The sequence below is a fragment of the Neovison vison genome, chromosome 4, assembly GCF_020171115.1.
Source record: "Neovison vison isolate M4711 chromosome 4, ASM_NN_V1, whole genome shotgun sequence".
Lineage (NCBI taxonomy): Eukaryota > Metazoa > Chordata > Mammalia > Carnivora > Mustelidae > Neogale > Neogale vison.
The window spans coordinates 82,206,144-82,226,468 of record NC_058094.1 but is presented as its reverse complement, the minus strand read 5'-3'; the positions used below and the strand labels follow the sequence as shown (position 1 = coordinate 82,226,468).

Below are 20,325 nucleotides of genomic sequence, written 5' to 3'. Positions count from 1 at the left end.
AGCAAAGTGAAAGTACAATTTTCTTTAATTGTCCCTTGAACTCAGGAATCTTCATCCGATCAGACAGCAGATACACTACTGTCTCAAGATACTCAAAAATCATCTGCTCCCTAACCCTTCAGTTCACTACTACAGATTGTTTCAAGTAACAGAAGTAAGTTCTGTTGGCAGCAAGTAGGTTCTATATATATGTATTTTTTTTAAGATTTTATTTGTTTATTTGACAGAGATCACAAATAGGCAGAGAGGCAGGCAGAGAGAGAGAGGAGGAAGCAGGCTCCCTGCTGAGCAGAGAGCTCAATGCTCCACTTGATCCCAGCACCCTGGGATCATGACCTGAGCCAAAAGCAGAGGCTTTAACCCACTGAGCCACCCAGGCGCCCCTCTATATTTTAACATTCATCAAGTTTTAAGATGCCTACATTCAAGATGTAGACTTTTCAGTCATATTCTCAATTCTATTCTAGTCTTGCTTCCTGTGCCTTTTCCTTCTCTCCACCTTCCCCCTTACTCTTTTAATTTTCCTCTTCTCTTTGCCTGGGGCAGTGAAGATCAGCATAAACAAGATGGAGACACAGTAGGGGATAGCTCTACGGGAGTTCAAGGTATAGGATGTAAAAGGACAGAGGAATATAAAACATTTTTAAAGCACAAGATGAGGCAACTTGAGCTGAAATTTTATCATTTTTGAAAGTTAAAGGATTTCATGTATCTCCAATGTTTCCTCCATTCCTTTCACTTAAAACATTTTAACGTACAACCTCTTCAAACCTGTATCACTACACAATGAAGCACGTATCCATATTCCTAAACACAGTCACACCCATATACTACAAATGCCCTCAATATGCAAAGTCCCAACTTTGAGGAACAAAATCATCAGAGAATAACTGCCTCAGATTTTTAGGATTATTGCTTAACATCTTCAATTTTTCAAGAAACATAAGAAGTGCTCTAGTAACCATACTTCACACTTAAAAAAATTCCCTGTAGAAGCTATAGCCTAGAAAATCTTTCAAAAAGAAGAGCTGTTGGGGCGCCTGGGTGGCTCAGTGGGTTAAGCCTTTGCCTTTGGCTGAAGGTCATGATCTCAAGGTGCTGGGATGGAGCCCCTCACTGGACTCTGCTCAGAAAGGAGCCTGCTTCACCCTCTCTCTCTGCCTGCCTCTCTTGACTACTTGTGATCTTTCTCTGTCAAATAAATAAATTTTAAAAATTTAAAAAAAAAAAAAAAGAGCTGTTTACCTCCTGTAACTCGGGAAAACTCTGAAGCAGAACACTGAAATGACAACTGAGCTTTCTGGTTTTAATCCATTAAGTGGCTATGTTCTTAGGAAGTAATGAGATCAATAAGGAAGCAAGAGAGAAAAACATACACATTTTTGGCTCCTCTGGGGTCAGGCTTTTTAAGTTGGGCTTATTTTTTATTTGAAAAATTCAGAGTTCACAAAGAACAATATTCAAATAAAAAAATAAAACAATATTCCAAAGCAAAATTTCATAGTTTGGGAGTTTGGATGGTCTGTATCTGTTCCCTTCCACTAGCATATCACAAACCAAGTATGAGCTCACACCAAACACATTCTTTCTATAGATAATATATAAAGACTGGCCTCATACTTTATGATTTTGAGCAAACTGTTATCCTTCCTGGCTTTGGTTTTTTCACCTGGAATTTACTGTCACTAAATCAAATCTTCTCAATGAAACCTGTAAAAACTTTAAAAATGTCTAAGTATATTTGCTACACAAAAATAAAGAATGTAAATAACTATCAAGTTTTCTGACCTTATAAAAATGGCATCTTTCCAAAGTCCATGATAATCTTTCACTATGGACAGTGAAAGCTATATAGAATAAAATATGTAGTTATATGTCATCCTTAATTTTTCAGTGGTTCAATAACAACTCATATAATTTCATTAACTACCCCAAGGTATTTACAAAGGACAGGTGGTATTACCTGCACTGTGCAAATGAAGAACACCAACTGAGAAAGAACAAATTGTTTGTTCTAGATTTCCCATATAATACAAAGATACTCCAGTCTCATTCACAGATCTGATGGCATCCACTACCACTAACATTCACATTATCATAAATAAGAAAATACAGCAACTAGAAATATAGGTCTAAGACCTTTTGACAAATATACACATACCACATTTGATACTAATACCTTCATCTCATTTATTGGGACAGGTAACTCTCTTCCTATTTTTACTCACGACCCAGAGAAAGTTTAATAAGTTCTTTAAAATAAACTGTAACCAGGGATGCCTGGGTGGCTCAGTCAGTTAAGCGTCTGCCTTCAGTTCAGTTCATAATCCCAGAGTGGGTCCTGGCTGGAACTGAGCCCCATGTCCAGCTCCCTGCTCAGCGGGGAGCCTGCTTCTCCCTCTTCCCTTTCCCACTGCTCATGCTCTCTCTTGCTCTTTCAATAAGTAAAATCTTTAAAATAAAACTGTAATAAGATCATCACCATAATCCTATAGGCTCTACAGTAATTACTAGGAAGTACACCTTAATTTCAAATGATTAATCTGTCATCAACAGTTCTTTGTTATCAATAAAATTCATCTGGAGAACACCATGCAAACTAAACAACCAAAATGCTGTGAAAGCTTGTGAAACTATGGCCCCATACCTCCTTCCAGGCTTCATTTAAGAAGTTCTTCACCACCGGTCCAGCAAGTTATAAGACGCAGCAAGTTGAGGATAGAAAGTCAAAAAATGGCTTCAGTTCAGTTCAATTCAGTAGACAGTCTTTGTTCGTGGAAATTAAGTCTCTTAAATGGTGTGTATTAATTGACTACAATAAATTCACAGAACTGAGATTTTTCATAACGTAAGGAATTATTTCACATCAGACTATGGTCAAACTATGTCCTCATAACTCAGTATAGGTATGTTTATTAACAGTACACATAAAATACTAAATGCTCTCTCAACAAAAAGCTACTCAATGCAATTTGATTGCCTTACATTTGGAGATTCCAAGTTTTGCACAAAAAGACTTCCATCTGATGATTTCCTCATTCAGTTAACAAAAACTGATCACCTACTTCTGCCTCAGAAACTATGATAAGCATGGAGGATCATACTCCCAGAAGCTAAACTCAAATTAAACAGCTTTCTTAGGAGGTAAGAATAGCAGAAGAGCTCATTTCATTTCACAGATAAAGAAATGAGCCCCAGCAGCTGCCTTGTCCAAGATCACACAAGTTCGAAAGAAACCCAAGATTTATAAATCATTCTATAATAATCTAGATATGAGAAAATCTCTTCAAACATGAGGACATATAAGGCCAAAAAGATCTAATACTCCTTTTAGATTTCATAAAACTAAGCAAAATGCTTCTTTTAAAAATAATTTTTTATTAATTTCAGTATTTAATTACAGATAGTAAGCAATATTACTAAAACCTGACTCTAACAGCTTGTTGGGAGACTGTAAGGAAAAAAAAAAAAAGCCAAATTTAAACTATTAAAGAAAACATAATAATAAGTCAACTAAATAACTTTTTTATTTGAAGCTATTAATGTTCTTCACAGAAAATTTTATGAATTATTATCAATATCTAGATAATAATTATATAACAATGTATTAAATATATCTAAACTGAATCCACACAGGTTATAATGGTGAGTTATAACATTAAGCAATGTACAATTCTGATCTGAATTCAATAGGGTTTATAGCAATAAGAAGAAAACAATTTTACTTTATTTATTCATTTGCTAATCTTAGAATGATTATTTATAGACTGAATACTAGTATACCAAATAATAATGATTTCATATCAAATTAGATTCACTGAGTTATACTCTAATAGAATGTATTTCAATGTAAGTAAAAATTATAATTCAAAGATCATATAATACAGTGTGGATTCTAGATTGGAACCCGAATTCTATAAATTCTAGCTATGTTAATTTTAATACCAGTAATTGTCTCACAGGATTCACAGGAGAAGTACCTGAGATAATGTATGTAAACTGCCTATAGTCCCTGGTCATGTACCAAGCACTCAATAGGTGCTACCTGTTTCTATTAACACAGACCTACTTCACCCTCTCACAAAAGAACATGTTCCCACTTCAAGAAACATTTGTTCAGTGTTTACAAATCTGTATCTAATAATAATATATATTATATATATAAAATAATTTGGATTTTAGGTGCCAGTTTTCATTAAGATCTCAATAGCTATATGGTGTTTCTGAGGGAAACCAAAGCATGGAAAAATGAGGAAAGACCTTGGGGACATATCTTGTGAGGCTGGATAGAATTAGAATTAGTCTGAACTCATTACTTGATCTGGAAAACTGTATGTGTATACACACATACACACACATGTGCAAAACAAAATACAAAGTTATAGAAAATACATATACATACTTTTTCTTGCTTATGAATGTCTAAAAAATAGACAATGTTTCCAAAAATAACTCAAACTCTTCTTGAAAAGGTATGCAGGAAAATATGTTTTGCATTTTTACTTACTACATTTTCTTAGCTATTAATAGTAATCTCCCCATTCTCCATTCTGAAGATACTTAGTAACCCACCCCTCTCATCAGTAGCAGGGACTCTGGTATCTCTGCTACAGTCTTCTCTGCTCCCAGGTCTCACAAGCATCCTGGGCATCTCTGACAACTATTCAAGCCCCAAAGGTAACAACCATCACTATGCCTTAAACTCCAAGGACCTATCTCCACTACTGCCCAAACTCTGTATTCTAATTTTATTCCACAATCACATCTTACAAGTAGTTTGCCCATTCTTTTTCTACCACTAAATTTACTAATTAGTGTCACTAATGTGTCACTAATGCTACAGGAAAGATTTTCCATAAAAGACCAAAGAGTAAATATATTAGAGTATGCAGGCCTTAGTTTCTGTTAACAATTACTGAATTCTGTGCCTGTCTCTTCCTTAGGTGCTTAATGCAGCCACAAACAACATGTAAATGAAGTATGGCTATGCTCCAAATTTATTTATTCATGAACACTGAAATTTCAATTATATATAATTTTCATATACTTTTTAGGTTTTTTCCAACCATTTAAAAAATACAAACACTATTCTTGGTTTGCAGACTATTCAAAAACAGGCAGTGAGCCAGGTTTGGCTCATGGACCATAATTTGCTGACCCCTATAAGGATCACTTTTGTAAATACTGTTAAGTATAAAGAGTTACACAAAGGTTGGCAAAACGTCCAAAAGATCTTAAAAATGTGTTCAGAAAGTCAACCTGAAAGCAACATTTTCTAAATTCCTGTGATGTACAGATCTAACTAGCATAGGTTCCAAGGGCTTTTCTGGCATCTTAATTCTTTATAGGTGAAGTACTGTGACAGTTGCAATAAAATGAATAGAATAAAATGAGTCAGTAAAAAATTACAGATGGCTCAGTGGTTGGGCCGCTGCCTTCGGCTTGGGTCATGATCTCAGGGTCCTGGGATCGAGTCCCGCATCGGGCTCTCTGCTCAGCGGGGAGCCTGCTTCCTCTCTCTCTCTCTGCCTGCCTCTCCGTCTACTTGTGATTTCTCTCTGTCAAATAAATAAATAAAATCTTTAAAAAAAAAAATTACAGATGTCCCAGGCTATCCAAAAGTAGAGTGCAATAAAATGAATAGAATAAAATGAGTCAGAAAAAAATTACAGATGTCCCAGGCTATCCAAAAGTACAGTGTTCCCCCTGTGCTCAGATGAAGCTTTAAGAAAGACCTACATTAGTATGGTAATGGCTTTTTTCCTAAATGGAAAATCCTCTACAGATTTCTTTCAGTTAATGAAAATAGGTACTAATGCAGATCTTTCAGAAATGCCAGGTGGTCCAATGCTATGTTTCAGAAAGTGGAGGATACTTATATATTGCTGACATTTGATATTTCATTCTAGAACTTTATATTTTAGTCTGTAATCCATGAGACCAAAGGCATAATCTATATACTTTTCTGTGCATATAAACCCAAATAAAATACACAACTTTGGTATTTGTGGAAAAGTCGAGAAAAATAATAAACTGTAGAGAAGAAAACCTCTAAAATTATCCAATTCACCCTGTCATGCTTGGGGCAAAACTATTTGTTCAAGGTCATACTAACAGAATTCAAGGCTCCAGAGCCTTGGTTGAGTTTCTTTTCAATACATCATAAAATTAAAGCTCAAAAAGTGACAACTTTTCTAAAATAACATGTGCTCGCCTACGGTTTTTAAAACAAAACCCTCATATTGTTAAAATAAGACACGGAAGAAGTGTAGAGTCCTTACTAAAAGTGTAGACAGAGCTGCTCATTTTCGAGACAGTGTAGTAAAAATAAAGAAGCAGTGCTCAAATATTTGGTCCAGGCACTAGGCCTCCATTTTGATACTTAAGAGAATACAGGAGGCCAGCAAAAAATAGTAAAGATTAGCTGACTGGGAACAAAACATAAAAATATCAAGTGGCCTTTAAGTCAAAAGGAGTCTACCATCATTTTAGCTGGGAGAAAGGTTTAGAATGGCAAACGGAGCAAGAGCAATGGAGACAGGTTTTAAGAGCAGCAGTTCATTGCCCTGATTCTGTCAAAGAGAAATTAAGTAGAAATTAAAAATATTCTACTTCCAGAGAGTAAATGATGGTTACCAGGGGATGAGGAGTGGGGTGGTTAAGACTGATAGTGTTTCAGAGTCCAAGCTTGCAAAAAGCAGTAAGTCCTAGAGGTCTAATGTACAATATAATAAATCCAGACAATATTGTACTATAATAATGTAATATGATAAATATTGCTACAGAAGCATTATAAGATATGAATGTAACAAAGTAACACTGTACACATTAAATTTATACCGTGTCATATGTTAAATTTATTCAATTAAAACACAGAAAAAAATTCTACTTCCTCTATCAATTCCTACTGATGGGTAACATTCAGTCACAGCATGAGCAGATGGTGCCAGAAAGACAATACATGAGAAAAGAGCTTTGCTTCTAGGTCTGGTGCACTGCTTGGCAGGTTCCTGCAGTCCTTAAGCATTCTCCACCAATACACTCCCACAGTGCACAATAGCCATCAGCTTCCCCCAGCGCTCTCCCTTGGATGGTGTGCGGAAGACAACCTTTGGTAAAACATCTCTTTGTGAACATCTTTCCCTGGTATCAGAAAGCAGATGCCTGGCAACTCCATTAAGGAGGCACCATAGCAACTTCCTTGCCATCCAGTGAGCCACACATCCTCTCAAAAAGGTCCAGATCTCAACACTGGGTGGGGTTCTTCCTTAGGTGCTTAATCTTGGTCCTTAGGGGTAGAACCTAATCCTTGTATCTTTTTCCATATTCTGTATTTTTCAAAAAGATTTTATTTTGAAAGAGGGAAAGCATGGAGTGGGGGGAGAGAAGTAGGAGGAGACAGAGAATCTCAAGGAAATTCCACACTGAGTGCAGAGCCCAACTCAGAGCTCGAGCTCACAATCCTGAGATCATGACCTGAGCTGAAATCAAGACTGGGATGCTTAACAGACTGAACTATCCAGGCGCCCTATTCCCATATTCATTAGAACTCTGTTTACTTACTAGCCAATCCTGTTATTGGTAACATTTTTTTACATTAAACTTTCCCTGTTCATATTACCCTGTGTGGTTTTTCCTTCCTGTTTGAGCTAGACTGATACAGTGCTGAAAACCATTAAGATGACACTCAGGTCAGTTAGGGAATGAAGAATAAGCACACAGGCAAAAAAAATGAACTGTGAAAACAACAAATCCTGACATGCTGCCAGCCAAAACATCCACAATCCCTTGGATTTGATTTAAACTGCTATGTCTTGAAAACCGATTTTTTTTAACTGCTAAGTATTTGAGTGTGTTTTATCTTAGTTTCACGGCAAAATGTTGTCACCAGCTTTTCTGTGCTGAGAGCTGTCCATCCTGATCAGAGAGGAACATTAGATAACCAAGTGACTTTGGAGTACCGACGGCAGCAGCTGCCCATTCTACCATCTTAAATTCCCTACTAGGAATCCATCACTGTCAAACTTTCAGAGAGGAGGATGACTTAGTGGCCTCATCTACTGGGAGTCAGCTTAAACATGAGCTTGTTAAGAGAAGCACATGATCGGGGCACCTGGATGGCTCAGTGGGTTGAGCCTCTGCCTTCGGCTCAGGTCATGTTTTGGGGTCCTGGGATGGAGCCCCGCATCGGGCTCTCTGCTCAGAGAAGATCCTGCTTCCCCCCTCTGCCTGTCTCTCTGCCTGCTTGTGATCTCCCTCTGTCAAATAAATAAAAATTCTTTAAAAAAAAAAAAAGAGAGAGAAGTACATGATCTTTCTGGTGCCCATTTCCCCTCTATAGACTTCGGTGATTATTAGCACACCTGAAAAAGGACAAAATAAAACCACTGAAAAACTCATTAAATTTCATGTATGCATGGTAGGCAAACTAAAAATAGGAGCAGACTACAAAAGAGCAGGTTAAGAGAAAACCCAAATTCTTGAAACAAATGCCAGGGATATAAGCAATTATAAAGGTTACTTTTTCTTCTTAGTGGCATTTCAAAATGAAAGAAAAGAGCATCAAAGAATATTTCTTTTTTTTTTTAAAGATTTTATTTATTTCTTTGGCAGAGAGAGATCACAAATAGGCAGAGAGGCAGGTAGAAGGAGAGAGAAAGGAGGAAGTAGGCTCCCTGCCAAGCAGAGAGCCCGATGTGGCACTAGATCCCAGGACCCTGAGATCATGACCTGAGCCGAAGGCAGAGGCTTAACCCACTAAGCCACCCAAGTGCCCACAAAATATTTCTTGAAGGACACCTGGGTGGCTCAGTGGGTTAAGCATTTGCCTTCGGCTGAGGTCATGATCCCAGCATCCTGAGATGAAGTCCCACATCTGGCTCCTTGCTCAGCAGGAAGCCTGCTTCTCCCTCTGCCTGCTCTGCCTGCAGCTCTCCCTCCTTCTGCTCTCTCTGACAAATAAATAAATAAAATCTAAATATATATTTATTTCTAGGGAAAAAAAGCAGTCCAGAGTTGGAGAAACAAAGAAGGAAAACTAAAGATATAAGCTGGCCCTAAAAAAATTCAACAAATTTATTGTATCACTCATTCAGCAGAAAATAATTCTGGAAGAACTCCATAGTAAATGACACTAAGAAAGCCACTTAGCTTGCTACTGTACTACAAATCCAATGCAATGGGCCCCAAAGAAGAGAGGTAATTGCCAGAAAAACAGCCTTATGTTGCTTTGGGGTTTTTTGGGTTTTTTGTTTGTTTGTTTTTGTTAAGATTTTTATTTGACAGAGAGAGTGCAAGCACGTGCACAATCAAGGGGGAGCTGGAGAGGGAGAAGCAGGCTCCCTGCTGAGCAGGGAGCCCAATGCAGGACCCAATCCCAGAACCCTGGGATCATGACCCAAGCCACCCAGGTGGCCTAAAAGCCTTATGTTTCTTTATGGTATTTGTTTTATTTTAAGGTATGATGGGTTGGAAGGCATACCTGTTTTGAAGGAACAAAAATACTTTACAAAATAGTAACCTGTAGTGACTTCTCCTATCTCATTACCTTACTGTAATTTCTCCAAACATGTTTTACAGCTGGTGAGCCTAAGGTAAAAATTCATTTACGTGCATTTATAGGGAACGCACAGGGAATGCACAGCGAATGCACTTTCCTACTAAGAACAAAACATACGTACAACTTCAAGTATAAGACTCTTGATTCCCGGGCGCCTGGGTGGCTCAGTGGGTTAAGCCGCTGCCTTCGGCTCAGGTCATGATCTCAGGGTCCTGGGATTGAGTCCCGCATCGGGCTCTCTGCTCAGCCGGGAGCCTGCTTCCTCCTCTCTCTCTCTCTGCCTGCCTCTCTGCCTACTTGTGATCTCTCTCTGTCAAATAAATAAATAAAATCCTTTAAAAAAAAAAAAGACTCTTGATTCCCAACTGGAAAGACTCACATAGCAAACTGACAAGGATCCTAGCTTCTTACATGGCAGAAAAGCAATGTCATGGCTGTTAATTTTGTCCCTGCCTTTCTCCAACATAATAGCCTCGAGGACTTTAGGACAGGTATGTAGTTCTTCTTCCCCTCCTCTGATGATTCAAAATCCTCCTCCTCTTTAGCAGAATTTCCCAGTGCATTTATTAAGTTTCTAGATTAATTTCACAGGGGAAGGGGTTCCTGCCATCACTTCAAATTATGTCCAAACCCAAAACCTTCTATATAGCCCACCTCTCACACTAGCTACTGTATTCAATTACTCATATTCCTCTTTTTTTTTTTAAAGTTCTTTTTTTTTCCCAATTTATTTATTTTCAGAAAAACAGTATTCATTATTTTTTCACCACACCCAGTGCTCCATGCAAGCTGTGCCCTCTATAATACCCACCACCTGGTACCCCAACCTCCCACCCCCCCGCCACTTCAAACCCCTCAGACTGTTTTTCAGAGTCCATAGTCTCTCATGGTTCACCTCCCCTTCCAATTTACCCAAATTCCCTACTCCTCTCTAACGCCCCTTGTCCTCCATGCTATTGGTTATGCTCCACAAATGAGTGAAACCATATGATAATTGACTCTCTCTGCTTGACTGATTTCATATTCCTCTTTATTGAAAATCCTTTTCTGTCAATATCCTTATCAGTATTAGCTAGAGTACTGTAACTAACTGCAATTTAGTTTTCATACTTGTGGTTCTCCTAACTTCAATATTATCTTGTATACCATTCTGATTCACATGCCCAATATAACACTTTTATCATTAAGGATAAGCAGCAGCTCCAAAAATTCCAGGAAACTGCAAAAATGAGAAGAAATCCTACCTGACAGGGGTTCAAGTCCATCATCATTTAAACCAAGTAGCACTAGTTTTATCAGTTTTATATATGTCATCTTAGTTATTTTGTGGGGGGAAGGGGATTGCTTAGCAATCACTTCCCTAAGGGATCAAATGGTCTCAAAATACTTAACTATATTAGTTTTCTATCATTGCCATAACAAATCACCACAAACATTAACAGCTTAAATCAACACAAATTTACTGTTTTACAGTTCTAGAGGTCAGAGGTCTGACACAGGTCTCACTGGGCTGAGATGGTGACAGAAGGGCTGAATTCCTTCCTGGAGGCTTTTAGAGGGTTTGTTCTCTTGCATTTTCAACTGTTTAGTGTCCATCTACTTCTCTAACTCATGATCCTTTCCTCCATCTTAAAAAGCCAGAGTCAGACTGAGTCCTCCCCACTGTCTTTCTTCCACTTTTAAGGAACCCTGTGATTACACCAGGCCTATCAGGAAAACCCGCAATAGTCTTCCTAATTTAAAGTCAGGGGATCAGCAACCTTAATAATTCCCCTTTGCCTGATTAGGTAACATAGTCACAGATTCCAGGGATTAAAACATGAGCATCTTTGCAGGAAAAGAGGCATTACTTTTTACTACACTACCCAAATTGTATTTGTCCTCAATCTCCAGCAGAGGAGGGAATCAAACAAAACCAACTTAAACATGTAATGTACAACCCAAGTCCATCCTCACCTGTCCTATTTCCATACCCGCCCCCCCGGCCCCAGATACAGGAAAGGAAATGAGAGATCACAAGGATAATCAGTGCAGAGAGATATGCTCTCATCCCTTGAAAGAATTTGGAATTCATTTTCTCTTATATAGAATTTGGAATTCATTTTCTCTTATATATAATGTGTGGTCACATTCTTAAGACAGGACGAAGTCCTCTAACTGAATCAATAATAACTACACAATAGACTAACTGTAAGAGAACCTTACAAATACCCTGAAATTAAATTTGAAATACCAACTGGAAACACTGTAACAAAACCATCAACTTTTTTGTCTGGTTATTATTAAGCCATGTATAATCATTTCTCTTAGAAAGTATATATCCAGTCTTAATAACCCTTGAATATAGTATTACAAAAAACATGCAGTATTTCTAATACTTTATACCACTGGGAAAACTGTGCCTAAATTAAACCTGAAGCTTAAAAACCACTTAGGGGTCAGTACTGCTTAAGTCTTTATCTTACTTTTAGAAATGTGGAAAGTAATTACATGGATTCATTCTGTGTGCTTACAAAAATTCAGTTCGACATAAGCAAGATGCTGTACATGATAGTCCACACCTTTCCTTAGCTGTTGGTACCCACCAAGATTTGTAGCAGATTCAAAACTGTCAAACTTTAATGCAGTAGGATTCTAGATTGGCCTCAAGATGGAGCAGCAGCATCCTTTTAAAAATAGACTGCCCTACAGGAAAATGTTTTCAGTCTGTCACTAAAAATGAATGGAAAGACAAACTAGCCATATTAAGACATTTAGGAACAGTACTTGATTTTAGTAATGCTCTACACAACAGAGGGTACTAATGGATATAGAGGAAGCAAGACACAAAGCCTCTCAGAATTAACTACAAGATATACCATCCCTGGGTGGTAACATTCCTGATAATCCTGTGCTTTTTAAACCGTATTTTCTAGTTTTTCTATAGTGAATTGCTACTGTTATTGTTTAAAGGAAGAAAAGCAAAAACAAATAACCTTTTTATATGCTATGTCTACAGTGACTATAACATGCATGTTAAGTGTACAGAATCACAGGTGCAAAGAACCACTGTTCAAAAAAAATCTAAACTATGTAAAGTACCATCTAAAGTATATACAGTATTGGGGTGCCTGGGTGGCTCAGCAGATTAAAGCCTCTGCCTTTGGCTCAGGTCATGATCCCAGGGTCCTGGGATGGAGCCCCGCATCCATCCGGGCTCTCTGCTCAGCGGAGAGCCTGCCTCCCCCCACTCCTCTGCCTGCCTCTCTGCCTACTTGTGATCTCTTGCAAATAAATATATAAAATCTTAAAAAAAAAATAAAGTATATACTGTACCATCATAAAAGGAAATGAGATATCTAGCAAACATCTAAACACTAATTTTTAAATGCTAATTAGGAAAATACTCTGCCTACTTGTGATCTCTTGCAAATAAATATATAAAATCTTAAAAAAAAAATAAAGTATATACTGTACCATCATAAAAGGAAATGAGATATCTAGCAAACATCTAAACACTAATTTTTAAATGCTAATTAGAAAAATACTCAAATTACATAATTAGGAGAGAATGACTGAAAAATGACAAAGAAAACACTTGACTATTCAGTAAGCCATGTAGTACTACTTAAGGAAAAAAAAAAAAAAAAAAAAAAGCCACAGGTTGCACAACCTTAAATGACTTGTCAGGAGTAACCTGATAGAGCAGCTATGGAACCTCAGTAGCTGCTACACTTCACACAATACTCTGTATTTATAGCACCCCTGGTCTGAGAGAATCAAAGGGCATTCACTATTTACGCTGTATTCCACCATCACCTTATTCGCTTATTATTCCATTCAGTTCTGACTTCCAACATTCCCACCACTCCAACAGAATTCCAAATGAAATTCTTGAATGAATATGTTATTTCTGTTTATACGTAAAAATCTGAAAGGACTCACACTACACTATTAAAAAAAAACATTACCCAAGGAACCTATGATGGACAGATGTGGAGGGGGAGACTTGCTGAGGAAGGAAACTTTCTTTTAACTTCATGCATTTTTGTAATTCAAATCTTATCTTTGACATACAATAATAATACAATAAAAAATTAATGACCACATAAAGTATATTGCATTGTAGGCCATGATATTTCCTTCTAGATGATAGAAGGAATTTAGTTCATCCCCTGAACAGCTTTATTAAATATATTATTAGAGGCCACAGTCTCAGAGACCAGTTTCCAGATATCAAGGATTACTTCTCAGCACCAAACTTCTACTAAACACATCCAGAGCTGTCCTTTGTCCAGAGCAGACAACTGGTCACAGGAGCTACCCACCAGCACTGCCATCCCTGGTATTCCAATTCAACCGGCAACTCTGAATTCCAGCAAGCATTTTTTAATGATTCTCCATTTCTGCCTTTTCTCCATTCACTTAGCTATTAATCATCCAGGCCAGAAAAGATATCCATTTTATTCCTCACAATGAAACATCCATTTCAGCTTTCAAGCTTTATCTTCCCCACAAGGAAAGAACTGCTAGTTTTTATTTCTCTTCCTTCAAAGTGTTGCTTCAATGGATGTAACAGTAAAAATCTGAAAGCCATCTAAATGCCCACCAACAGAAAATACGCTTAAATTAGTATATATATAATCTATATATGTAAATTATGTATAGCAAATACTTTGAGGACAAAAAAATTTTTTTTAATAATGAAATGTTTCATCTACAAACAAGGAATATTAGTGATAAATCAAGTGAAAAACTGTGCAGTGCACCTCATCTTTACAGAAGCAGAAAGAGCATATTTATTCATATGTACTTGCGTACAATAAATTAATGTTTCTTTTACATCATTCCGAACATGAATGGCTACCTCCTAGTGGGGAAAGTAGGACACTGAGGGAGGAGACATTTCCAGTTTATAAAACCTTTTGTATGTTTAAAATTTGGACCATGTAATCATATTACCTAATTTTAAAATCAATTATTTTAAACTTGCTTCAAACTCTTATCTTCAAAATATCTTCTCTTATATTCAAAGTATCTGCTGTTAATTCCTCAAAGTTGAGAGCGGATAAAACTGACAACCTAAAGAATCAACCTCATTCCTTTATAATCAAGCATTTTAGTACTCCAAAGGAAACCCCAAATGTCTGCCCCAACACCATCACCAAGATATCCTACTTTATTAATTTCTAACAGCAAAAGTTATTTTTATTTAATAAAGCAATAATTACTTATTAAGTTGCTAAACTGTAACACAATATAGGATGCAAGGATGTAAGAGAAATATAAAATTGTAAACTTTACATGGTAACCATTAACCTTGATGGATTCAAGTATGTCTGAAATTTCACATGAACTCTTTAGAAAAAGCAAGGATTTATGTGTAATTTGTGCGAGGGCATTTCAGCTATCATATAGTTGGAGATTCTTGATGTCACCAAAAGGCAGAAAATGACACTGCAGTATAGGGAAAGTTTTATTCTACCTTTCATATTCATATAAGCATTTTAAAAACCGAGGCCAAAGAATTATGGTTAACGCTGCGGAATTCAACATGGGAAAGAATTCAAATATCAAACCATTAGTTTTAAGAATAAGTAACACAGACATGTGAATACAGAAAAATAAAACAGCATCTTTTAAAATAAACAATTTATCATAATTACCTAGTGATCTTTCTGAAAATAAAGAACTCATTTGATAGCCTAAAACAAGACAATCTGGTTTTGTTGCATACACAATTAAAAACTTCAGTTAACTACTATATATGTCATCTAGCAACTAAAATCAAATACTACTTAAATTCCACGATCATTTTCATATTCATTCACATATATTTCCTGAGCATCCGTTGGGAGATACAACAATAAGAAATGGTTTCTGCTTTCAGGCATTTTATAATTCAATTACTGTTAGGGCACTCAAAAACTAATTCAGAATAGAAAGTCATCATCAAGAGGTAAAGCAACTGCACAAATAAGAGTAGACCTTACTACCTATGAAAACAGAAAAGGGGCTCTAGGCGAAATCTGTGTATGAGCTAGCCTTTTATTTGAAAGACTTCAGAAGGCAGAAATAGGAAAGGGAAAAAATTCCAAGTGGAGATGCATAAGAAACCAAAAGTTTACATTCCTTCTGTTCCAGACTACAAAATACAAATACTTCTGCTCCAGAAGGAATGTAAACCTAAGTCTGATTAAACAAGAATTAAATTTGAGAAAGAGCACGGAGGCCGAATAATGGAGTTTTAAAAAGCAAACTGAGGAACAAGGATTTCATTCTAGAGTTGATCAGGAGACGCTCCACAGAACCATGGTGGTGAAGAACACAGATTTGAAAGGCTTAGGATTCAAATTCCAGCTCTTCTACCTACTAGCAACCCTGCAAGCCCATGAAGTCTCAATTTCTTCATCTGTAGAGTGAGAAAGTAGTGTCTACAACATAGAACTATTTTGAGGACCAAATTAGAATAAAGCATTCAACACAAAGGCTGACATAAGAAACATTCAATAAGTGTTTTTTGTTTTGTTTGCTTCTGTCAGGCAGAGAAAATATGATCAGGGCTGTCTTCAGGACAAATAATTTGATAGCAGCATGCATGATGAATGGCAAAACCCAGAGATTAGGGATGTCTTATTAATGGTAGTTGAGGTAAGGGTATTGTAAGTATTCTCTTGCTGGGAAAATGAAAAAGCAGCAGAAGAAAGTGATTCCTGAACCATAATGCAATAAAATGACAAAGAATTTCTGAGAAAGGGGGAGAGTGATGAAGCAAAGGCAACCTTTGATTTTAAGTATAGATGATGAAGAAAATGTTAAGATCATTAATATAAACAGGAAAATGAGGGAGGAATTAAATTGCAAAGGAGAATGTTTAATTCTGAATCTACAAATTCAAGATTACAAAATGCCAGTTACTTGAAGAGTTTATCATGGAGAACAACAAAAGGCAAGTCTGAAGCTTAGGAAAGACAATGAGGCTGGTGATGCAGAACTGGAGCTTTGGCAGGAAAGGGAATGAACAGTGGAAACCATGGGTGTGCACAGGACTATAAAGGAGAAAATACAATTCTAAAAAGAAGTGAGGACTCAATCTAAAGTAATACTTGTATAAGTGAGAGGAGAAAATGAACAAAGCCACAAGGTGTAAGTCTGAGGTGCTGGCCTGTACAAACTACAGAGAAGACAAGGCCTTGACAGCACTTCATATTCTATAACTCTTTAGATGCTCATAATAATTTAGATTATAAACAGACTTATGATTATGTGATTATTATAGGATTTTAAGAGCCTGCAAGTTAACTGAAGTGTTAATTATTCTGACTCAACCCGGAGCAGGACACAGCTAACGCAGTATAATTATAATTAGATATTCTTCCAATATCTCAAAGCTCAAAGTATTAACTTTTAAGTCCTCATCTTCCTTGACATCCATCCACACATTTGACTCTATTGATTACCATTATTTGAGGAAACTCCCCACCTTCTTCTTAAGACAGCCAATTCTCGGGTTTTCTCCTATTTTGGCTTCCCTTTCATCTTAACTAGTTTCTACCTAGAAACAGAACCATCAGAAAGCAACAGTCCTCTGTGCAATTCCACAGTAGTTGTTTTAAACATCTAGGTTTTAAAACCCAACGAGAGGGGCATCTGGGTGGCTCAGTTGGTTAAGCTACTGACTGTCTTTGGCTCAGGTCATGGTCCTGGAGTCCTGGGATCAAGTCCCGAATCAGGCTCCCTGATCAGCAGAGAGTCTGCTTCTCTCCCTCTGACCCTCTCCCCTCTCATGCTCTCTCTCTCTCTCTCTCAGTCACTCGCTCTCTCAAATAAAATCTTTAACAAATAATAATGATAAAAATAAAATACATAGCTGTCATATATGCTGGGAACCCAGAACAGATTAATACCCCAAAATGTTAGGAGCTATACTTCATTAAATTGTCATAATGTATTTTTAAGAGACTACAAAATACTAAAATGAAATAAGCACACTTTAATCTTATTACATTTTATACTAAAGTGCAACTGGGTTCATAAAAATGCTACATGAAATGAGATTACCCACCCCAGTTTGTAAGGAATAAAAATACCTGTAAGAGCTTCAATTTGCTATAATATCCAAATTTACCCTGGCATCAAATAGAGTGACTAATACAAAGCCCCTTCTTCTTGGTCAATGGCACCAGCTCAAGGAGTATTTTAATAACACAGCACAGAAACCTCATCTAAAACAATACCATAGTTTCATACTATTTATCCTTTAGGCTATTTTTCAATACATGATTATATTCAGGTCTCTATTTTGGAAGGAACATCTCCAAGGCAAAAAAGAGGGAAAAACTCTAAGATCACAATTTTATAAGGTAGTTTTCATTAACGAAAGGCAGCCTGGCAGAGCAGAAAACACAGGTTCTTGGCTTAAGCCTGACTCAAATGCAGTCACTACCACTAAAAAGCTGATGAGATCTTGAGCAACTGAATTAATCTCTCAGAGCCTCTGTTTATTAATCCTTAGATTGGGGAGAATGTCACCTATGCTGTTAGAGATAAATAGGAAAAATATTATTACCAGCAACTATAACTTAAATGCCACAGACACTGTGGTTCCTTTTAAACACAGCTTCCCAAATAATTACACAACAGGACCGAAGATTTCAGGCTACATATTTATGCTTAGAACCAGACTTCTTTGTGATTATCTTACTCAGTTCTATGTTTTCCCTGGAAGTTGGCAAGAAGACGCACACAGTACATTTTTAATAAATACATGCCACTGATTAGATCAACAAAACCTCCAGCTTTTCTGCACACAAAAATACAAAATGTAATAGGGCTTTCCTAGCTTTCTGTCTTATTTAATAGTAAGAAGTATAATATAATAAGCTTACAGCTTACTCCCTATGGTCTACTATCAAAATATTTAGTTCCTGGCTATTTTGAGGATTTGTTTTTTTTAACCTGTCTAAAATACAAACTTCTAGGCCGCTGGTTTTCTATCTTCAAACATGAGTAGGTTGTTAAAGAAACTGAATTTGTTTTCAACTGACCACACAGAATTCAAAATTACGTTGAAAAATGCACCAAAAACAAAAAATTAACTATTTTAGTAACCTGCTTTATGAAATCATCCAAACCTTGTAACCTACCATAAACTCCGTGTAAATGTAATTCTTAACTTGTCTAATACATAAGTATCCCCATCTGGCCTCAGACAACCTGTAAGTTTTGCCACATTATGTTTCAAAATAGTTAAGTTGTAGCCCTTTTTAAAAGCTTATATAATAAAAGATTACAGAAAAACTGGAAACAATGTTCAGCAGTAACACATACACACCTTATGTGGTAGCTTTTTAAAAAGAATGAGGTATGTAATAAAATCGAAGAGTATCTCTGAGTATCCCTTGGCCAAAAGAAGTATATACTATATATGATCCCATTTTGTTTTTAAAACATACTTACACGAACAGAAAAATCCTGAATGGCTAATAAATACCAAACTTGAAGACTGGTTACCTTGGGTAATTAAAAGAGGAAAAATGGGGGGGGGGCGTGGGGAGCAGACGTCTTCATTGTTTAGCTGCTTAATTTTTTTCTTAAAGAGCACGTAGTAGTTTTGTAATTAAAAAAATAACCGGGAAAAAAATAACCATTGGTAGGACTATACTTTTTCCTCCGTACGCAAATTCTTCTGGGTAATTTTAAAAACATAGTTATGATTTCTCAGTTTTAAAAAAAGAAGACATACAAAAACACAGTCATGGAAGTTAAAAATGAAAAATCTTGGATTTGCAAAATTACTCCCCCTGGTTCCACTCTTGGGTCCTCTCTACGCCAATGTTTGAAATACCCTAAGGACGGGTAGCACACTTAAACAGTAGTAAACGCTCAAACAAAAAAAAACAAAGTAAGAAAATGTTAGCGCCTGCTCTAGCCTCGTAAATCCTTTCCCAGCCTCAACCCCCAAGGCTTCCCCAAGCCTACGTAGGCTGGATTCTCTTCCTTCAAAATCAAAACAACAACAGAAAGTCACGGGGTGGAACTGAAAAGGCCCGAAGGGGCCCGTGGGTGTCTTCGGACCGCAGTGTCTAGGAGTCCCCGTTCCCGATTCCAGGTCAGAGACCTAGAACCGTCCGCCCCGACCTCCCAAACCCTCGACCCCTGCAGACTCCCTCGACCACCCTGGACTCCCAGCCTCTTCGACCCTGCCGAGCCCAGCCCCCAACCTCCCGGCCCCCTTAGAAACCCTCAGCTTCTCCCGACCCCAAAACACCCGAACTCCCCGACCACCCCCCTCGCCTGACCCCAGCACGCGGGATACGCCGACCCGCACGACCCCGAGTCCACAGGCACCAACGTTACCTGCGGCGAGGCTGTCCGTCTGGCCCGCCGCTGCGACGCACAGGGTCAGGCACTAGGACTCGGCAGGCTCCACAGCAGCCCGCCTCCCCCACCGCCACAACAACGCCGCGGCTGCAGCCCGGAGGAGGGGCGGGGCCCGGATCCGCGGCGGGGGATGCCCGACAGTCGCGGCCTCGGGAGTTGTCTGGAACCTGGGCATGCGCAGAGAACACCGGGCGCAAGGACCGCTCTGGGAGGACGCCGAAGTCAACAAGGCTAGGGGGACGCCCCCATCCGGCTCCGCCCCCACAGGGATTGCTCCACCCCCACGCCCAAACAACGCGAGGTCTTGAGGAGACCTGGGGACCGACAACTTTTGGGAGAGATCGCGCGAGAACAGGGCCTCAACCTCCCCGCCCCCTTCCCCGCGTCCTTACGCTGGGGGACAG

At 38.0% G+C, this 20,325-nt stretch overlaps 1 protein-coding gene across 4 annotated transcripts in view; it reads right to left on the bottom strand.

The window, feature by feature from the left end:
- Nucleotides 1-20,077, bottom strand: part of PCMTD1 (protein-L-isoaspartate (D-aspartate) O-methyltransferase domain containing 1) — a 64,146-nt gene extending 44,069 nt beyond the window's left edge. The window contains exon 1 of one of the 4 annotated variants that reach the window (XM_044245612.1): nt 19,898-20,077. The gene's annotated coding sequence lies outside the window, so the exon portion shown is untranslated. Of the gene's footprint in view, nt 1-2,647; nt 2,668-18,997; nt 19,020-19,897 lie in introns of those variants that run through there. The other 3 variants (XM_044245615.1, XM_044245614.1, XM_044245613.1) reach the window with 3 other exon arrangements.
- Between the last annotated feature and the right edge of the window lie 248 nt (nt 20,078-20,325).